Source organism: Chinchilla lanigera, unplaced genomic scaffold (assembly GCF_000276665.1).
Source record: "Chinchilla lanigera isolate Chin_1 unplaced genomic scaffold, ChiLan1.0 scaffold00013, whole genome shotgun sequence".
NCBI classification, from domain to species: Eukaryota; Metazoa; Chordata; class Mammalia; order Rodentia; family Chinchillidae; genus Chinchilla; species Chinchilla lanigera.
In genome coordinates this window covers 28,667,856-28,687,314 of record NW_004955414.1, presented here as the reverse complement: position 1 = coordinate 28,687,314, position 19,459 = coordinate 28,667,856, and the positions used below count along the sequence as shown (strand labels likewise).

General features: G+C 48.3%; 1 protein-coding gene across 4 annotated transcripts in view; it reads right to left on the bottom strand.

Annotated features, from left to right (window-relative positions):
• Positions 1-19,459, bottom strand: part of Arntl (aryl hydrocarbon receptor nuclear translocator-like) — a 95,698-nt gene that overhangs the window by 61,046 nt on the left and 15,193 nt on the right. For 3 of the 4 annotated variants that reach the window (XM_005380316.2, XM_005380319.2, XM_005380321.2), the window contains exon 2: positions 9,017-9,086. The gene's annotated coding sequence lies outside the window, so the exon portion shown is untranslated. Of the gene's footprint in view, positions 1-2,979; positions 3,090-9,016; positions 9,087-19,459 lie in introns of those variants that run through there. The other variant, XM_005380317.2, reaches the window with a different exon arrangement.

The window sequence follows — 19,459 nt, the reverse complement described above, 5'->3', positions numbered from 1 at the left end:
ATTTTATGAAACAAAAGCATAACTGTACAGGTTGGGGGCGAGGGCAGAGGCTGGGGTGGGGGATAGAAGCAGGTATAAAATCTAGACGGATGAGCAACAAACTCAGGGAATTGAGGAGGAGGGAGACAAAAGACTTTCTTGTTTAGAAAGACAAAAGATTTTCAATGTGCTTCCGCACTGTTTGAATTTGTTTCAAATGTATACGGCTTTCATGATGACAAATGCGATGCGAAAGTCAGATTTTAAAAGCACAAGGAATAATGGTAATTGCTAAGATGGCCATGTGTGCATGGACTCCTCTGGAGGGCGCCCATGAGGGGGCTGCTTCCTTCCACCCTCGGCCAGAGCCCAGCAGGTGCTGGTTCACTGGAGGGGTCACTGCTCCCTGCAGGGAACGAAGTGCACAAAGGAGTGAATGGTCCCCAGCTCTAAGGCTCTCAAGCCCCTCGCCTCTTTCCATATACATTCTGCCACAGGACAACTGTTTTGGTGAGAGGGTGAATAAAAAGGACTGTCTTCCACTTTTCAAATTTACATCATAAATTGTTGAATCAAAAGAGTTTACAGTGGGGGACTCTGCTAGGCTGGGCCAGGCAGATTGCAACTTTGAGCCCAGCCTGTCAATTTAATGACTGTATCAGAATAAAAAAAAAATTTTTTTAAAGGGGCTGGTGATATAGTTAAGAGCAAAAGCCCTGGGTTCAACCCCTACTACTGGAAAAAAAAAAAAAAAAAAAAAAAAAAACCTTCATCGTTTGGAACCTCCTTTTAATAGCGGCTATCAAAATTTATATTCTCATTAGTCAACATTTTATGCTGACATACAGGCCTTGATAAAGACTCTAAAAATTCTTAATGAGAAAATTCCACAAGGAGGAGAGAAAGGAACCCTACTAAATCCAAAACAGCCTAAAATACTGTGGCCACTTCAGTCATCAAGAGAATCACAGGTAAAATAAACTTCCAACTTGTGGTCAAAGTTGCTAATGAAAATAATTTGACAATGACGCCCAGCAGCAAAGGGACTACACACTCACTTACTGGCATGCTGCGCAGGCCACAGCGGCTGGCCACGCTGCAGGTACGGGCGAAGCCACTTTGCAGCCAGACCAGGGGAAGATGGGTTCCCTGCTTCCAGACCATTGCATTTTCATGAAGAGCTGGAAATCTGGATTTTCATACAAAATCTACCAATTTTTAAATGTTAGCCACTCATTTAAAGGTTGTAAGATCTGCAAACACTGGACAAAATACATCTGCAGGCCAGAAGCAACCAGGGAGGAAGGAGTTCGCAGCCTCTGTCTGAAGATATCTGCATACTTCTAAATGGCTAATTTTGTTCAGTTTTCTTCTCAGAAAGATGGAAGGAGGCAGGGAAATGGTATGAAACAGAGGAAAAAGCAAGAAAGGCGGTAAGTTGCTAGTAAAAAATATTTCTAACACACTTATGAAGATAACGGTACCTATCCATACCACATTTCAAAGAAATCACATTTATTTAGCTATACTATGTAGGGAAAAAATTTTTTAGCTGTTCATAGTATCTTTATTTGTAATAGTGAGAAATTGGAACCCACTCAAAGATCCAGCAGCTGATGAAAGGCTAGGTAAACGGCACAAAACAGTGAGAAAAGAATTTCTCAGGTCCAGAGTACAGAGTAACTCAGAGCACTGCTCACGATTTACTGTCAGTGAACCTATAAGAACGCAGTACTATGTATTACGTGTCTATCATAAAAACTTTAAATAAGAGCACCCACTGAAATGCTCCTCTCTGCCAGGTACTGTCCAGGCGTTTGGCACTCAGACTGCCAATGTGGGTCACACAGCCACTGGGCATGATTCCAACTAAGTCCTAGCTAGCAAACCTCCCTCAGAAACAAAATAGAAAAACAACAAAGAACTTAGGCTCAACATCATAAAACTGGGCTCAGTCATTCTTTCCAAAGCCAAAACAACGGATACATTTGTACTAATGATACTATCTGGACATAATTAGCAATTCAGAGTACTTCCCTTACATGTCGTCTCACTTACTCATCACAGTCTTTAAACTGTGCAACCCGGGCTCTATCTCTTGTCCAAAGTCTTCTTACAGCTACTGTGAACAATAACATTTTTTTTAAAACAACGATGATGCTAGCAGATACTAGATACTTGGTATTTTCTACAGGCAGGGCTAAGCATATTTCATTTCATTCTCTTTTTTTCATTTTTTTTTTTTTTTTTGGTTTTTTTCCGGTACCGTGAATTGAACTCACGACCTTGCGCTTGCCAGGCAGGCGCTGTGCCGCTGAGATAAATCCCCAGCTCCTCGTTTTATTCTCATAGGAGCCTTTGGGCTATTTCTATTGCCACCCTGCTTAGAGATGAGGGCACTGGGGCCTACAGGCCTGGGTGGTCTGTCTTTAAGTACCTCATGTGCACAGCTGACTGCTGAAGCCGTGCTGCTTCCACAGCGTGAGGCTGAGGTGCCACAGCCCTTTGAAGAAGGCCTCTTGGGGGCCACTTGTGCTTGAAGCTCATTTCAGTTTGCGGCCGGCAAGTGAACCTAGGGCCTGGCTAACATTCCCCTCGTCCTCCCACACTGTCTACTTTCCCTACTTGGTCAGCAGCCATTTTTAAGTTTTTATTTTTCACACTCAAAAACAGTGTGAGTCACCTGGAGCTCGGCCAGGTTGGCCTTAGAGGGCCCTGGTGGCCTGCTGAGATGCCCTGGAGAACTGGCTTCCACCACTGCTGAAGTCCAGATAGGATTTTCACATCACTGTGATCAGAAGGGATCTGGGAAGAGTCCTGATAGCCGCAAGTCTGTAAGGTAGTCACTGCGGTATCAAGATCGGGGAGGAGAAAATATTTACTTAGCCAAGAGCTATGATACATTTATTACTCAAAGTGGCATAGTAGACCCCTGAGAGGAGATACAGCAAGGTGATAAGTTATGCAAGAAAAAACATTCCTCAAGAACAACACACATACCCATGCGGGCACACAAACCGAACAAGGAGCAGTTGCTCTGGGGCGATGACTTCAGGGTCTCCTCTACCCTTCTGTGAAGCCCAGAGCCCTGTCTGGTCCAAGGTGCGGCAGAGACCACAGGCCAGGACCAGGCAAAGACAAGGGCAGCAGCACACAGGTCATTGTGACCCGTCACGGGCAGTCACCTCAGAGTGTGTGCAGGCCAGTACCAGAGGAAGGGCAGCAGGCTCTGTCCTGGGAGGCAAAGGGGTCCCTTTCCTTACAGAAGGGCAGCAAGGGAGCAAAGGGAGAAGACAGAGCCATGCACTAAGTCACAGTGTTTCCTTAGCACCGCTGGCTCTGATGCAGAATGGGGAGGCGAGACTGAGGGCTGAACCCCAGGCATGCAGCCAGGTGGCTCCAAGAAGAGAAGAGCCCAGGGTGCGCCTTTATGGATTTAGCCAGGACTCCCATCATGCAACGGGCCAGGAAGTATGGTAGAGGAGGAGGCAGTCTTGGGCTGCCGGCCTCTCTGGGTGGGACACCAATCTAGAGTCCGAGGTACGCCTGCTGGCCTGGTATTTACAGGAGCTGAAGCAGGGGGGCAAACATTCATCAATCTATCAACCATGCAAATAAACGTGAATGTACCAGGCACACTAAAGAGCAGGGGGATGGGCTGCCGGAACACATGGTAGAGGACCAAGAATGGGCAAGAGCACACTCCTACAGGCCAGCTCCTGGACCAGCCCTGCTCTGCGGAAACCCTACTGCTCTGGGCCTCAGCTTCCCTACATGGTGTCTCTGCAATAAAGATGAACACTAAGCCCCTAATGTGAAGCAGTTACTCCAGCACTACGGCTGGCAACACCTGACACAGGGTGAGCAGTCAATCAGCAGATAATCCTATGGGAGAGGTAACAATGAAACCTAGCTTCGTATCAGGGAAGTCAAGGAAGGCTTCCCCTGAAGCAGCTGAGGTTTGAAGGGTGAAGAGGCGGGAACCAGGCAAACCCGGAGGTCAATGCATTCTGGGCAGAGGAAGAGCTGTGGAAAGTCCCTGCACAAGAAGGCCGCTTCATATGCATTTGCAGGCAAGGAAAGCAGTTCCGTGAGCCTGCTGGGGCACCCTGGTTGCAGCTCTGTGCTCAGAAGGGCTCTTGAGAGAAATGTTTCCAGCCTACTGTGAGCCCCCAAATAAAAGCTGCATTCTTGCCACAACTTCCCAGTTCAGTGGCAGAACCAGGAAATGAAGACCATAGGTATCACACTGACAGCCCAGATAAAAACAGAATGTATTTGCTATAGACTCCTGCACTGTGCTGGTTCCCACTGGGGATGTGGATCTGCGATCCCCGCGTCAGAGCCTCTTCCCATTCAGTTACTCAGTACACATTCACTGGGGATGTTACAAGGTCCCAAGTGAAAATAAAAATGCCCTTTGCATCTATTTCCATAGAGAACCATGAGAGCCCCTTATCCTCCAGCCCAAAGCACCAGCATTCTCACCTGGACTGTGAGTGGACCTTATTCCTGAGAATCCCTTCATGGATTATTTTACATTTTCAATTACAATTATTAATCCATCAGCAAGAGCAAAAAATTAAATTAATTGAAAATTAAAAGTCAGAGGCAAAAAAATATAGAAAGGTGAAGTACCTGAGGTCCCAGTGCACTGAGACACACAACAGGTAGCCACAAATTCAAGCCTAGAACCACCTCTCCTGCACTCAGACCTGAGTAGTGTGCTGGCCTCACCAAACTCGATGGCCAGTGAACCCCCAATCCCAAGTATATTTGGTCACATTATAAATCTGTTGTTTGGCTGCACGAACAGCCTTTGCTATCTTCACTCACTTAGCAAACACTTCACGAGCCAGGTGCACTGTGCTGGCACCGGGAGCACAGATTGTGAGTGTGTGTGTGTGTGTGTGTGTGTGTGTGTGTGTGTGTGTGTTCTCCACCCTAAGGAGCTCAGTTTACTGAGCTTAACTGATAAGTAAGTCAACAGCTCCTCTGATAGGTGCTTTGCAAAGAGACCCACGCAGGTTGTTCTGGGAGGCAGGAGGAAGGTCACTTCCAGGTCACAGAGAGAGGTTGGGTGTATGGAGGTTCGTAGAGGGAGGGGTACCGGGGAGAGCAAGGGGAAAATGGAACAGTGCCACCTCGTTGGGCAGCAGGGCTCAGGTCATTCCTAGGAGATGACCCAGCACTGGCAAAGGTCCCAGGGTTGGGGCTGGTGCTGGCTGGGCTGAGGTAGAAAATAGAGGCTTGAGAAAAGGCAGAATGAGGAAGGGGACCATGGGCCAGGTTATGGGAGGACCACAGGCTCCCTGAGGGGCTTGACTTTCCTCCTGAGAGCACTGAGGGGCCAGTGGAGAGTTTTAAGCAGAAGCAAATCATCCTGAGATTTGGGAGTTAGAAGCATCTTGCAGACAAGAGCATGCGGAGGGAACGAGGGAGAAGATGGGCAGGATACCAATTAAGAGGCTGTTGTCAAAAAAATCCAAGTGATGACTCCCAAATACAGGAATGAGAGAAGAGAAAAAAAGTGAGTTGACAAATCAGAAGATGGGTTGCTTAAGCCGTGTTAGCCAGCGGCATATGAAAGCTGAGGGAAAGGACAAGCCAAGGATGATTCCTGAAGCGATAGACCAGTGGTACCATAGGGAGCAAAGCAGCCTGCCCACAGCAGGGCGGAGTCGGAGGTGCACCAGGGTAGGAGGGCAGGCTGGGTGAGGTTCTGTGGAGAGGGAGATCTGGGAATTTCAGGACAAAGGAGAAATAGATGTGTTCACTGCGGAGAACACCAGGGATGACAAGAAAGGCATAAGGCAAAACCAAAGCTAAGGACAAAGAAAGGAGCACAGGGAAAGCAGGCTGCAGAGGCCTGGGAGGCTTGCAGGAACCAGGAGACAACAGAGCAGGTGACCAGGAAGGGAATGCTCAGCAGCCAGCCCTGAGCCCTCAGGAGGCAGCCGTTCCTGCAGGGGCAGCAGGCAGTGGCAGCCAGGCACAGAAATGCAAAGAAGGGCTGAGCAGACAAGTCGGTAGTGGCACCCAAGAGCACTGTCACAGTTTCCCTTGACAGGCTCACATCTCACTCGCTCTGCCTGAGAGGCCTTTTCTGATCAGCTACCTAATCTATCAGCCTCACATTCTCCACCCCTGACCTCACTTTCCTTCCCAACGTGTCCGTGCCTGACGTCACATTATACATCTAGTCTATCTGGAACACCTGCCTCACAATGACGGAGACTTTGTCTTGTGTCACCTCTGTAACAATGGTGCCAAGCGCAGTGCCCGGCACACAGAAGCTATGGATGCACTGCATCCCAAGTCACCTGGTTCATGTGGAACAACAGACAATTACTAAGCATAAAACAGACCACACTCCAGATTCTGTCCTAGGCATTGGGGATACAGTCAGAAGACAAGATGGAGCCTGGCTTTTGAGGCTTGAGGTTGGAGGTCAGCAAAGAAAAATACCATGCATTTAGAGAAAAATTACATTACAGTTGCCTTAGAGCTGGTACCGGAACCTGCCCCTTGCTTTCAAGTGCTATTACCTGTCCAAGTCCAAGGCTGCCACCTTCTCCAAAAACTAAAGGACAATTTTACAGGGGAAACAGTTACATTAATTGTATAAGGTTTGCTCTGAGACTTCTCAAATTTCTTTCACCCTTTTAATAGACTCCTAAGAGGTGGAAACAACCACTAGAGACTTTTAATAATTAACCTAAAGGGTCAATCTACCTCTACATAAGTAGAAGGAGAAATTCCAAACATAAGTGAGAGAAAACAGGGAACAGGATAAACCAGGGGTCATATATGCTGGGTTCAAATCCCCTGTAACCTAGGGCAGGTTGTTTGGCCTCTTAATGACTTGATTTCCTTATGGCTAAATGGAAGTACTAAATCTCCCATGTAAGTAGTTGCAAAGATGAATGAAATGATGCACACAGAGTACTTACCACTGTGCTCAGTGCCCAATAAGTGTGCAATCAATGGTGGCTGAACAGTTATACCTACTGCTTCCCCCCACCCCCCACTTCTGTGGGATTGAACCCAGGGATTCATGCATGCTAGGCACATGGTCTACAAGTGAACAACATCCCCCAGCCCTCCTTTTATTTTTCAGTTTAGGACAGAGTCTTGCTGAGTTACCCTGGCTGGCCTCGAACTTGCAATCCTCTCTCTTAGCCTCCCAAGTAGCTGGGACCACAGGTATATGCCACTGTGCTGGCTACACCTGTTGCTTTTATTGTTAGACCTCTAATTGCTACATTTATAGAAACCAAGTAAAAAGCTATTTAGAATTCAAACCACAGAATGTACATTTGAAATACTCAGATCAAGAATTGATAGGTAGTTGAATGATTTGAGGAACTGTCTCAAATCCCCCACACATGTACAGACTCTATAATAAGTTTATTTCAATATTTGGTCCACTCCATTGTCTCCTCCAGTTTATGCATATGGAACTATTTCCCCAAAGGAATGCATCTTGTCTCATGGCAAAAGTCCAAAATGGGTTGGATTCTGTGGCGCAAGATGTGGCGGAGTTATGAACACCACACCTCCAGGGGCGCCTAAGAACACAATCACAAGCCCAGTGTACACACGAACTCCAAACACAACTTGGCTCCAAAGAAGGCATGAGGACTGGTCACAGCTTGCTTTGCCTGTCTCAAAGCTAAAGAAAAGCTTATTCTGACATGCAAATACCTAGATCTTACTGGTTTCCCTTCTTTGGCTACCCAAGCTCTCCATGAGTGTGGTCTATTTTAGGGACATCTCCATTCTTTAGCTACCCCGTCATCTTCCATGGCTGGGATTCGGTTCTCCACGGCCCTAGGGCTCTTCTACCTCCTTCCTCTCATCCCAAAGTCAGGCAGTTTCCCCAGGGCTCAGCCCTCTGCTCATCCTGGGGAGGACTTTAAATTACAGCTTCCATTCTACATCTCCATACTTCATCTTCTCAGTCCAGGCTTCAGCCCTGCCTTTCCAGTCATCTAGTGGACACTCCCATGAATGAGTCACTGTCACCTTGAATTCAGCATTTCTAGAACCAGATGCCTCAGCCATCTCTTTCCATCCCAACATCCATTTTTCTGTCAATGATACCCACACAAATCACCAAGCTTGAACGTTCACCTTCTTTGACTCCTGTCTTTAAAGTCTAACAAGCCTAAATATCTGACTGGTTCTTCCTTTGCAATATTTCTTCTACCAGTCATTTGCTTTCATTAGCCACATGAGTCATGCCTAGGTTGTTGCTGCTTCCTTCTAACAAGGTCTGGTGCCTCTTGCCCAGCGAGCAGATGAATGTTCCTAAAACACTGTTGTCTTATGTCTTTGCTCAGAATAACTTCAATGAATTCTTATTGCCTTCAAGATAAAATCTGAGTGCCTTGGCACTTAGTATTTAGAAAAGGAGTGGGCAAACTGTAGACCACAGGTCAAATCAAGCCCACCACCTGTTTCTGTAAATGAAGTTTTCTTGGAACACAGGCATACCCATTCATTTATGTATCATCTATGGCTGTTTTCATAGTAACTGTGAGGTCACATGGCCTATGAAGCCAAAAACATTTAGCATGTGGTCCTTTACAGAAAGTTTGCTGACCCTGAGCCAGATTAATCAGAAGTCAGAATACCCCAGGAAACACCCTACTGTTGCCCGTGAGTCCTGTGGGTGAAGCTTTTGCTCCTGTGGGCCTGCTGCACCCACTTTTGTTACATGTTATACCCATGTTCTCAAGCACAGAAAATCTTACTTTACTTTCCTACGACTTTTGCAATCTATGGTTTCCTTCAAAACAGCTGCACCCATCCCTGGACCCTGAGTTCTTCTCTTGCTTCCATCTCTGCATGTACCACAGAAACCTACAGTGAGACTCTACTTCCCCTGTTTAACCTTCCAGCCCATACTACAGGCTTCTCCAGGGCCCAGTAACCTCCACAGAGCACTTGCTAATGATAGCTACCTTGTCCTTCATTGCAAATACCAATCCTTGATAGCACAATTTGGTAAGAAGATAGCATACAAACTTACCAATGATGGCCTAGGATTCCACATTTGAAAAGATGTTGGGTCCAAAAGCATGCACTCTTGCCAGTACCACCTAAAAGCCAATGAAATAAGAGTTTAGCTTTAAAAGAGAATATTTATACATTTTAAACAATTCATAAGACACACTAAGGTTTGACTGGCCATCCTTTTAGTATGTTCATCTCTGCTTCTTTGCCTAGAAAACCCCTGCTTGTCCTTGAAAACCACTAGGTAGTCTTTTCTCAGGGCCCTCACCAGTGTCCCAAGCAGGTCAGGGATTCCTCCCTCCATTTAGTTCCCATGGAACATGGTGACATACTGAAGGAACATATGGCACATGGTGGCAGAATTTCTTGTTTAGCAACAGGAGTTTCTAGACTGTGGGCTTTCCAAGCGAAGAGACCTGTGAACTCCACCTTACCCCTTACCCCCACTGAATAGTAAGAACATTGTGGGCATTTATATATGGTCCTTAACAAACATTTGTAAAACTGATGGAAAAACAACCTGCTTAACCCGTTAACATATACCAGGGTATCTAAAACTTCTGCTAGGCCACAATTTTCACCATAGAAGGGATTGCCTCAACCCCCACTGCTCTGAATAGGCAATGGCTCACCAGGAAGGATTAATGAGATTAATCTAAAAGCGCTCCTTCGCAATGCTACTGCCCTGAGCAGAAAGCTTCAAGGCTCCCAGACTCTAAGAAGGCAAGCTCAACTCTGCAGCCAGGATGCCAGGCCTGCACCAACTGGCCTCGCCTGACTTGGCAGCCTCAGCTTGCCTGGGTTCCCCAGTGAATCCTGCCATCCAGACACACAGGCTGCTAGCCAGTCCCCAAACACACAGTCCCCTCACGGCACCCCCTTGTTGGATAGCTGCCCCCACTTTTCTCCACACTATCTCCCTCTCCTGACGCTATTCATTTCAAACAGGGGACCCCAGGCCAAGTTCATAGTGGGGCCACCAAACTGTGCCTTTTCCTCACCATTTCTATAGCAAGATGCATATGACATAAAATGTGTAATAGTAACCATTTGTAAGCATGCAGTTTGGTAGTATTACATGTATCTATGTAGTTGTGAAACCATAACCACCACCATCTCTCCCCAGAACCCTTCTCATCTGCAAAAGGAAGCAATAGGTATTAAATAATAACTCTCCCTTCGCTCTTGTCTGGCACCAATAAGTTTCAGTGAAACAAAACAATGAAGAAATAAAAACACACATAAATCAGACTCAACTCTCCCTCTCCACAGAAGTGCTCCCATGGTACTATCTTCACATCTTTCTCAGATTTATTTCAATCTTAAATGTTTTTTTTCTTGGGTGGTGGTGGTGGTGGTGGTGGTACTGGGGATTAAGCTTTCACAACAAGGCTTTCACATCCTTTTCGTTTTTTTTTTATTTTGAGACCAGGACTCACTAAGTCTCTAAGTTTTCTTGCTGGTCTCAAACTTGTGATACTCCTGCCCCAGCCTCCCAGAAGGCTGGAAGTATAGGCATGTACCACCATACCCAGTTGAAATGATTTTTACCTCTCTATTTCTCTCCCTCTCCCTCCCTTGCACAATTATATTCTCCTTCAGGACAGGAACTATGAATCATCTGCAAAGTGAGGCTTAGGCCTCAGTGCATGTATCTGCCTTGTTCTCCATGTTGCTAGATCCACTGCACATGTTTTACACCTCACCTTGCAGCATGGGGCAGCAGTTAATCATTCCCTCTTGCTCAGCTACTCTCTTTGTCTGGCTTTAGGGATAGTACTCTTTCAGTTTCCTACCCACATCACCGGCCACTCCTCCTCTTCACTTCTGCCTCTCCCCCTTCAATGTGGAGACCCCGGGCTTACCTCTGTTCTACCTTTCTCCTATCACTGCCTCAGTGATCTCACCTAGTTCATAGATTCAGTGCTGACAATGCTCACACCCAGATTACTCTCCAAGCCTGGACCTCTCCCCTGAGCTCCTGACCGGAAGATCCAACTGCCGGTGTCATATCAGAAATCAACCAGACAGAAGTGCTGTGGAGGCCAGAGTACTATCTCAAAACATCTGTGCAATGCAGACCCCTGACCTTGCCCCAGAACAGCTCCCCCCAGGATCTCATCCATCTCAGTTTCAGACACCATTCTTCCAGTTGCCCAGGTCAAAAGAGCAAGCGTTGCTCTCACTCCTGTCTTTCACTCACATTCCATGTCCGATCCTCACCACAACTGGTTTTCACCTCCAAAATGTATCAAGAATGTGAGCGCTCTGCACCATCTCCACCATCACCACCCTAGATTGTTGCAACAGCCTAATGGGCTCCCTGCCTCTACCCTTGCTGTTGCTCCTACCTCCCCCCATAGTCTATCAACAAAGGAAGAAATCTGTGACAATATGAATTTCATCATGTCATTTCTTTGTTCGAATCCCTCATAAGGATGACAGCAGAGCTGGGCATTTCCAAAATACACCTACAGGCGCTGGGACAGGCTGTAGAGCAGGGGGGTCTCTAGGCCACCATCCACCCCCATCCTCCTTCCTCGGCTGGCAGTCCTGGCATGATCTTCTAGTATCTGATTTTTCATAGAAAGGAGACTTTTTATAAGGAGGGAAATGCAACCCCACCACTTTCCTTTCCAGCTAGGGTACCACGTGAAGCCATAAAATGTGGAACACACCATCATTTAATTACCAGTGTCCAAAACTGCAGCCAGCCTTCCAGAAGACATCCCTGTGCCGGTGCCAGGGAACCTTCCAGCCTCCACCTGGCCACCAAGTCTTGTCTGCCTAATGTCCTTAGATCTAATCCCTCTCTTTCAGCTCACTGGTGCTGTCAGCTGGAGCGGGTGCATACAAATACAATCACTCATGCCTCTCCTTAGCTCAAGTCTCTGCAGCTCTCCCTGCAGCTCTAGCCATAACCTTCTCCAGTCCTTCTCCTTTCAGCCACCTCTAGCCCCTTGTTTCCAACCACAACCCCATCAGTGCTGGAATAATTTTAATACACCTAATTTAGGAAGCTCAGGCTCCCTATGCTAATTATTGTTATTATCAACTCAAGGCCAGTGGGTCAGACTAACTTTGAGGCCCTGGCAGGGTCACTGGTAGGGCGACACTTCGGAGAGGAAGCGGCTGAATGGATATTTACATGTACAAACCCTTCCGGCAGAAATCGGCCAACCCTTAGGTAGTGAGACTCAAGAGCTGCCTAAGAGTTCCCAGTAAATTGCCAGGCGATCAGAGAAGCGCGACAAGTGGTGGCAGCGGTGACGAGGAGTGTGTGCGGAGTCTGCGGAAAAGTGCTGCTGCAGAGAGCACCACCCGAACGAGGAGAGACACTTTGTGCCTTTTAAGAAACAATTTTCGCAGCAAAGCCGAGGAGAGAGAGAGGCTTCTTACATCATGGGGACAAGGTAATAGGCTGTAAAAATGGAACTCACATAAACCACACACAGAGCCCACATGGGCCCAATTTTCCAGGAAAAATAACGATTGCCACAGCATTCAGGTGGGGGAAGTCACACTTGTGTCGCAGCACAAAAAACAGCTTTCGAAAGTCATTAGGCTGCAGAATAGCCGCCCGGTCTGCCAAATTAGCAGAGCGGGCTCTCACCTGCCCCCTCCTTCTCCAGAGGAGGCGACAGCCCACGGGAGCTCCAAGCCTGTCCTCCCCCACAGTGCGCAGCGCCACAGGTCAGGGGAGGCCCTGTGGCCCTTTCAGCTCTCTCCTCGGGCCAGATGGCCTCCCGGATGTCCCTCCCTGCACCCCCTGCAGCCCTGGCCGCGCTGGCAAACACCCCTGGAAGCTCTCCTGTAGCCCTCGTAGCTCTCACCGGAGTCCTCACCCTCACCTCTCAGCTCCATCTCATCACCATCTCCGCTCTCTTCCTCCCCTGCACCCCTCGGTGTCGACATCTACACCTCCAAACATATGGTCTCTGCCCACATTTCCGGTCCTACTGTTCCATCCTCCCCCACCCCTAGGCAGGACAGCCTCACAGTTGGCAGCCCAGGTCCCTGCGCCACCTGAATGTGTGGATTAAATGATAATAAATATAAGGCATTTAGAGCTATACCTGGCACCTGCCACACTCCAGAAAACTCCAGCTATGAGCCTCGACCAGTCTGTCAACCGAGTCCCACACGAGGCCCTATGCCCTTCCACCTCCACCTCCTCTGCACAGCCCTCTTTATTTTGCCGAGAACGTGAGCCTGTCCTTCAAGGTGCTGACAAAATCAAACACCTCCATAAAGCCTTTCTTCACTCCCACCCCCCATGGGATGGCGTTTCCTGCACACCTAACAGAATGAGCTTGATTTCTCAGAGGTCCCTCTTCTTCTTAATGTCCTTTGAACAATCATGAGCTTTTAACTTCTTCGCATCCTTCCCTCTCCCTAGTCACGAGCTCCTCAGAAACAAGAGGGTGGTGGGTTTTTTCTCCTCAAGTGTTTATCCCCTGTAACCTTATATGGCATAAGGACTCAGTAAACATTTGCTGGATTAAACTGAAATGCAAAGCCGAGAGCCAGGCTCCGCCTAAGGAACCAGACACTGAAACATTAACAAGGACAAATCGACAAACCGGCAGGTCAGAGGAAGTCCTCCCAACACCCTAAAGCCAAGCTGGCTCAAAATGGTACCAGGGTCCAACTCAATGATGTCTGTCATTTCCTAATGACCAACGAAAAGCCAAATCCTTCAGCGAGAGAGCAGCCTGCTTCCACTGCTTCGGCACTGACAAGCTCACTCTCACTTAAGGAGATAGGGTTTTTTCCTCCGAAATCCTGTTAGGTTTTCCTTATTTTAGGGCATTCTTAAAACATCCTTAAGAAGGGATCACTGTTTATTTTACTTCATTATTGTTTTAGAACAGACTTTAGAATAGTACTGGGAATGGAAGTCAGGACCTCACACTTGCAGGGCAGGCGCTGTGCTACTTAATTATATCCCCTGCTCCTTCATCACTGTTGTAAATCAAAGCATCAGATGTAGGGATATAGAATTCCTCAGTCATCACAAGTATACTGCTCCTTACGCACGTTCCACTTAGGAACGAATAAATCATGAACTGCTTGTACACAAACAGCCTTTCATTTGCACCTAAAATCACATTACTGTTACCCTGCCTCTTCATTCATGGAAGATACAACAAAGACAGAAGTACTTTTTCAACATATATTCACAATATCCTTCTTAAAAAAAGAAAAAACCTGATTATCTATGGAATGTTGGGCCATTGACATTAGCTAGATAAATGCCAACTTAATGAAATGATTCCATAATACACAAAGATGGCTTAATGTAGCATCAGCTGGAAGAGCAAAAATTAGAAACAATCTAAATGCTCTATAACCAGCTCACGGCTTGCTGAAGACATTTCCTCAACAGAATATTATGCAGCCATCTTAAATGAGCTGGGGAAACCAGGGACCACAGGGGGCGGGGAAGGATGAGGATACATCGTGATGAGTGAATTGGCAGAAACTGAAGGCGTCCCTGAGTTCATGCCGTCTGGGCTGTCCCAGCTGGGGCAGGGTAGACCCTGGGTTTGAGGTCAGGACAGTTAAGAGAAAGCCAAGGAAACATCTCCAAATGGCCAAAGAACCTGGCAGTAGCCATGGAAATGAGAACCCTGGGCCCTGGACAGGGCACCCACTTAGGAGCACAGGACGGGAGATGGAAAGGCGCTATGAGGCCAAGATCATTTCCAGAATTCCATCCCCAAACAGGCAAGGGGCGAGGAAGAGGACTCACCCTAGATCTGCAGCAGGAATCTGTCCCTGGATGCAAGAACAATTTTCAAAGCCTGCAGACAGGCATTTTCAAGGCTTGTTCTCTCTATAGCATGGTCCCTGGGACAACTCAGCCCTTCCCAAGTCTCCAAGGCCAATCCTGACTCCAGGCAGGAGGGATGCAGTTTGCTTGCTGCTCACCTGGCTGATCAAGGAAGAGAGGCCCAGGAGGCTGAGGGTGTTAGCCAAGGGCCCTGACTCCTTAGTCCTCTGCACTGGGCCGGTCTAGCTGCGCCTCTCCTACCCCGAGGGGGCCATGACTTGTCTCTGAGTGCGCAACCTCTGAGTGTGCCATGCAGGACCCTCAGGATGGCTCCACTTCTGGGAGGAAAATCACTCCACAGACCCCTTGGTTCCCACTCTACCCCATAAAGCCCCAAGTGTGGATCCCTCTTGCCAAATAGAAGAGGTCAAAGTTATTGCCTTGGCTTTATGGTTCTCTTTCAAGCAAACCACCCACCATTCCATGGCTCCCAAGGTACTCAGTCCCACCCCAGCTTGAGCAGGGGCTCCCTCCTGCTCTGGATAAATGCCAACATTTATCAACAGAATATTATTCTGTTGCCACCAAGCTCCTTACAGGCCAGATCACTCCCCTCTCCTCATCCCTTCTCCACACATACTCCATACACTCTCTCCCCTGAATGGCCCCAACCCCCCAGAGCCTCTACAGCCAAAGGGCCAGACTCTCCCCTGCAAAACAATAAGGCCACCTACATGCTATCCTCCAAGGCACTCTGCTCCCCAAAATTTGGGGGTTGTCGAACTGCTTGGAAGGAGGGGACAGATACTAGGCAGTGATACCAGAGCAGGACCACTCCTCAGGATCCTGGTAGATGGGGAAGCTCATCCCACCTGCCATGGCTGCCCAGCCCCTACACTATGCGCGGACTGGTGCCTGAGATGCCACCGGAGCAGGGCAGTCCTTCCTGGCTGCACTTCGGTTGGGGACAGGGAGCAATGAGAGCCAAGCTGCACTGATGCAGCATGCGGAGTGCTGAGCAGAGAGAAGGAAGAGGTAAAGAGGGACGAGAACAGAGGTGCTGGGTGCTCCGTCCAGCCTGAGAAGGGGCAGGGAACGGCTCAGAGACGGTGGGAGCACAGCAGGGCTAGCACATGACAGGCTCACGGTGCAGGCAGGCTAGGGCCCAGGGATACATGGCCAGGGCAGCAGCTGAAGGCCCAGCTGTGTCTTGCCCTCCCTCATACCCACCAGCAGAATCCACTCCAGCGCTGCACCCAAGCCAGAATAACTGCCTCCTACCCCAAGGCCCAGCTCCCCTCCTGGCCTCCCCGCCTCAGCCCACAGGCAGCCAGAGAACCCTTGAAAACACAAGGCAGATGCTATTGTCTTGCTCTCCACACTCCAGTGCCTTCCCATTACACCAGGCACACCGGAGGCTCTGCTGACGCTGAGTGCAAGGGGGACTCCCTCATCTTTGTCCTGGCTCGCTCTGTCTCAGGCCAGCCAAAGGACTGCTCCTTCCTTTCCTCCTCAGTGGAGGGAGATGCCCCATGCTGAGGGGGCTCTGCCAGCCAGAGGGGCTCAGCCACACCGAGGCCAGGCTGCGTGCTACCCAGTTACAACAGGGGGGGGGGGAGGAGCATTCAGATGAACCAAAGAGAAATTTATGGATTAAGCTTTGAAAAAAATAAAATTGCAAAGGAAAATTTTTCATTAAAAATACTGAAAAACAAAAATAAAATTACATAGATAACATTACTTATGCCAGAGCAAGCCGGCTGTGCTTCACTACACCGTGGCCAGACCCAAGGAGGTCTGCAGATGTGCCGGCTGTCATGACTGTGGCAGGCGCGTTCCAAATGGGAGCAACGGCACCCCGAGGCCAAGCTGCACCTGTGTCCCCAAAGCTCCCGACCACAGTCCTCTGGTGGTCAGGATGGGGTCTGGGCTGCTTCAGGACACACAGCCGCAAGCAAAAGGCCCCCCGGCCAGTTCTGACTGTGAATGTGAGGGATGTACACAATAACCACATCCTTCTCTGCATGCTGAACACAGCAAAGCCCAAGTCATCTCGGAAGCTGGGAAACACTATGAGACTAAAACCACCAGCGACTGGGGAAAAGAGAATACCTTTCCGAAGGATCATTCCCACCCTCAAGGGCCAAATCTGGGTCCTCTGAAGGACCCATTTCTACAGACACAGGCAAGATGTGGACTCTTTAAGGGAAGGGCACACCAACCAAAGAATGGGAGGAGTAACAAGCCCCTTCCCCTCCGAAGAAACTTGCGAGAAGTAAATGATCACAGCAAGAGTGACTGACTCTGGTAAAAAGTCACAGCTCCTGGGTGGGAGAGTGAGGAAGCTCTAAACGCCAAGCAATTCCTCAGACCCCTTCAGGAGATGAGTAACAGGAAATGTTTCCTTACTGTATCAAACAGCCATGAGACATGCTTCAAGGCTTTGCTCCTTGCAAAGGAAGCTGAAAGGGGCTGGAGCAGCAACATTGTTCATTGAAGTTTGTGGGCCATGCTGTGTCTCCATGGAGTTAAGGTCCTGAGGGCTTCCAGAGATGAGGACGTGAAGAACAGGACCGATGGCCAAGCCTCAGGACCTGACAGGGAAGTCTGAAAGATTCAGTGTGGATGTTCAAGGAAATTTCTTGAGTTTGCCTGCCAAAAGCTTTTTGCATCATCTAACGTCCAGCAGACATAAAGGTCCCATGAGTGCTGGTGATCAGAGTCTCACAAAGGGCAATAAAGGTAAAATCGTCTCAGCATGGGCAAAGGCTGAAGTCTGAGCCACCAGGAAAAGGACTGAGTACTGTGATATGAGAAACTGCAGAATTAATTAAAAATAGTTCCCTGAACGTAACAGCCAATATCCTAGCTAGACTTCATTAAAAGTTGAAAACCACAGGAAAGAAAATACAAGCTCACCTTGCGAGAAAGCTGCAGCACACAGGAATCTGGATGCCTACGTGCAAAGTGGGTCACTGCTCTTCAGAAGACAGGGGTGTTCACCTGGGGCAGGCCAGAGATGGGGTACTAGAGGGACAAGAGACCCAGCTTCTGGCTCACACCTTCTGCTTTTGATTCCTACCTGCAGGCCCTGAGGCGGCCCAAGCTGCCAGAGGAGGCGGGGATCAGCCTTCCCTAGAGGCTCCTTGATCACTGGCTCCTCCCCACCAAGGCTCAAGGACATGGCCAGAGCCAGGCTCTGGAATCAGAGACTTAGTTCCTATCCCAACTCTGGTCCTCTTGCGCCACTACAAACAGGCACTTGTCACCTCCTCTGGGCCCATTCTTACAACCTGCAATTATCTTCTTCATTGATTTCCTTGTTAACTGCCTCCCTCTCCAGTAGAACGAAGGCTCCATGCCAGCCTGGCTCATCAGTGCCCACAGCCCACATCTGGGACAGGAGCTGCCACACTGCAGGACTCAGCAGATGAATGCACAGCTTGGGAACTGTCTGGCCTCAAACGCCAAGCAGTCCCCTTCGAGAGCCACGCTTGAGTCCGCTCTGCCACGTGTGGATAGCCTGGTGCCCTCCCCAAAGTTCTGCAGGCAGGCTCAGTGTCCCCAGCCCTTCAAGGGTGCAGCCCCAGTCCCTCCTCTTTGCTCCATCCCAGGAGCACAGCTCATGAGGCACAGGGAAAGGACAGCAGTGCACTTCCTTCCGTTTAAGGCAACATCGGAGAGACGAGGCTACAGCCAGATCCAAGTCCTGAACATGCACAGTGAACATTAGAACTGCAAGGGGCCTGAGAGGACTGGGCACGGTCACCCTGTCACAGGATAAAGGAAGAGAGCCTCACAGAGGAGAGAGGACCTGAAGTGGCTGCAGTAGAGGCAGGACAAGCTACAGGAGGAGGGCTCCTCGGACACGTTCCCCAACACCCTGCAGGCCCACAGCTAAAATAAAAGACAACAGGAAACAAGGAGGTAAGATATTCTGCAAAAGGGAACAGGACTAAGAAATGGAAGGAGCAGGTAGAGGAGATAAGAAAGGAATGAAGACGTGTTATTTAAAAAAAAAAAAAATCTAAATTTTAAAAAAATACAAAAGGGGAGCTTGCTTTTCATAACGCATTCCTTGACACCTCAGTCAGGAACACGTCCAGAGCGCTCTGGGGTTACCTGAGAGTTTGTAGTCCAGGCCAGGTCTCCAAAAAAGAGTAATTCTAGATTTGGATTGGAAGTATTAATTTGCAGGACTAACTTTTAGTACCCTTTTATGACTATAAAAGTTATACAGGCTCAGTGTTAAAAACAGAAAAGCACAGAGTAAGAAATGAGAATAAAAATCACCTCTAATTCCACAAAGTGAGAACCGCTGTTAAATTTTTGGTGCGCTTTCCTCTTTCTATGAATGAGATTTTCGAAGAGCTGAGAGCACACTGTGAATTTAATTTTAATTCCTGCATTTTTTTCTCAGTAAGTCCTATCTAAAATACTCCATAGAGTTCCAAGAAAGAAGCTCATCCTCACTGAGCAAATTAAATAGCCAAATAATAGAAACCTTTCGTAAAGATTTTTAAAATTTTTAAAAAGCCAGGCATGGTAGTGCATGCCTATAATGCAAGTACTCTGGGAGGCTGAGGGAGGAGGATTACAAATTTGAGCCCAGCCTGGTCAACTCAAAAGGACCCTGTCTCTTTTTTTTTTTTTTTTTGGTTTTTCTCCGGTACCGGGAACCGA